The sequence below is a fragment of the Echinops telfairi genome, unplaced genomic scaffold, assembly GCF_000313985.2.
Source record: "Echinops telfairi isolate 266 unplaced genomic scaffold, ASM31398v2 ScPeMD7_6080;HRSCAF=6971, whole genome shotgun sequence".
Lineage (NCBI taxonomy): Eukaryota > Metazoa > Chordata > Mammalia > Afrosoricida > Tenrecidae > Echinops > Echinops telfairi.
This window is the reverse complement of record NW_022109980.1, coordinates 4,097,712-4,100,145: the sequence shown is the minus strand read 5'-3', so window position 1 is coordinate 4,100,145 and position 2,434 is coordinate 4,097,712.

Here is a 2,434-nt window from a genome sequence, read left to right as displayed (position 1 = left end):
AGTTCAGGCCATTGATATTCAGTGTTATTATATCCATCTGTGGACTCTGATGTCATCTTGTACCTCGTGCTGTGCGTGTGGTTTGTTTGCCTTCTTTCCACTATTGAACTGATGCTATCCTGGGAGCTGTTTTCTCTTTTTCCCCCAATGGGTGGAATTGTTCTATATGACGGTCTCTTCTTTGCCCTCGGTGAGTGTTGATCTGCTCATACTTGATCGGCAAGGATGTTTTGTAGGGCTGGGTTTCTCTTCATGTATTCTTTGAGGTTATCCTTGTCTGGAAAGACTCTTACTTCTCCATCTATCTTAATAGATAATTTGGCTGCGTATTCTTGGGTTTGCGTTGTTTTCCTTCAATTTTTGGAATATGGTACCCCATTCCGTCCTCATCTTCATCGTTTCCACTGATAGGTCTAAACATACTCTTATTGGGGTACCTTTATACGTGACTGTTTGCTTTTCTCTAGCTGCTTTTATGATCTCCTTTTCCTCATAGTTGGATAATTTGACAATTATGTGTCTTGGTGACTTCTTCTTGGGATTCAGTCTGGCTGGTGTTCGTTCAGCCTCTTGAATGGTTGCCTGGTTTTCAATTATTAAGCTGGGGGAGTATTCATCTAAGAATTCCCGTGCTATTTTTGCTGTTGACTTCTTTGTTGTGTCTTGTTCCGGTAGTCCGATTATTCTAATATTTTCTTTTCATAGCATCAGACATGGCTCTCAGGTTTTCTTCAGCTAATTTGATTGTCTTATTTAACTGCTTTTTCCGTTTGCTAAGGTCTGCTTGGTTATCCTCTAGGTCACTAGTGCGATTTTCTACCTTCTCTGCCCTATTGGCAAGGTCTGTCCATTTGTCCATGGATTTTGTTATTTCATCCCTTATCTCTTGTATTTCCCTTTGGTGCGTTGCCTTTATCCCCTCTATCACTTTATCGTTTTTCTGCACTGCTTCCCTCATACGCTTTATCACCTCAAGCAACATTTTGAATATTTCTTCTTGTGGCAGGTCAATATCTGCTTCTTCTATGCCCATCGTTAGGTTCATGACTTCTTCGGGCATTGTCTTGTTTCTCCTGCTTTTTTGTCGAAGCTGTTAGAACTGGTTGCTGTTTACATGTTGCTTTAGAGGAGCCTGGAGGCATCTTCCTGGATTGAAGCGCCCTGCGCTCTCTTTTGGGATCCATGAGTACTGCTGGTAGCTGTACTGAGGGGTCAGGCTATCGCTATATCTTCCTGTGGTTTCACTTATCCTAGCCGTCCAGTATTCCGTTTCTAGGGATGTGTGTTGGATATTCCTCTCATGTGACCCTGGTAAGGTTGTTGTGGGCCCACGAGGGTGTTGCTTCCCTGAACGATCTCTAAGTAGGCTTCACAGCTCCTGGAGTACCTCAGTTTTCCTGTGGTGTTTTCTTCTGCAAGTGGAGTGCTGAGGAGGGCATGTGGGTATACCCTCCTTAGTGTAGAGCTCTGTAGCTGGCAGGGGAAATACCATAGACAGAGAGATCGTCTTGGAGATTGGGTGGATATTTCTGCAGTAACGTGGAACCCCACCAGTGGTGGTCAGGCGTTTCCCCCAGTCACTTGTAGGGCCTCAGGATTTAGGGTGGGGATATCCACCATTTGTAGGGGAAAATACTCTGCTGCTTGGATGAGGACCGGCGTGAGTTCCCCAGGTGCTTGCCAAGCCAATAAATGCGGGTGAGAGCTCCCCCAGTTGGGACTTCAGAGTTGCCCTAGACAGAGGGGAGTGCCCTGGAGGCCGCTAATGGCTTATAACAGGAAAGAGAGTGAAAGGAAAGGAAAAAGAGAGAAAGACAGACTGGAACAACAATGCCAAGCAAACTGACACCCACTCAAACACACACAACTAAAATGCAGAGTAAACAAAAGTGAAAACAGTAAAAAAGAAATAAAAATATGAGAACTGCTGAGGCTGTAGTAGGAAAGAGAATAGCTAGTAGAAGAGGGGGAAAGAAGAAAAAGTGAAAGAACACAAAGAAAGAGGAGAATTTAAAAAGTAGAAAAATCGCTGACCCTGTGCTGTGTGTAGCACTGACTCGTCCTGTGTGGAGCACTGTCTTGGGGGTCAGGCTGCCCACTTGGAGGACAGGGTTGCCCTAGGCAGAGTGTAGGGGTCTGGGAAAGGAATGAGAGGGAGTGGCATGTGAAAAGAATGAGAGGGAGAAGCCAAGAGAACAAAGAAAAGAGGAAAGAAAATAAGAAGGGAAAGAAGGGGGAAAGACCCAACAGTGTTCACTAAGATTGGCTGTGATGGTATAGATGAAGGAGAGAGAGGGGAGGACATAAAAGAATAAAGAGATAGCTGATCCTTAATTGCTTGAATGTGGGGCCAGAGGGGTTTAGACCTTGCCCCACAATGGCAGCTTGGTGTGCCTTTTTAATGCAGGGACCCAGTGGTGCTGGGCAGAATTGC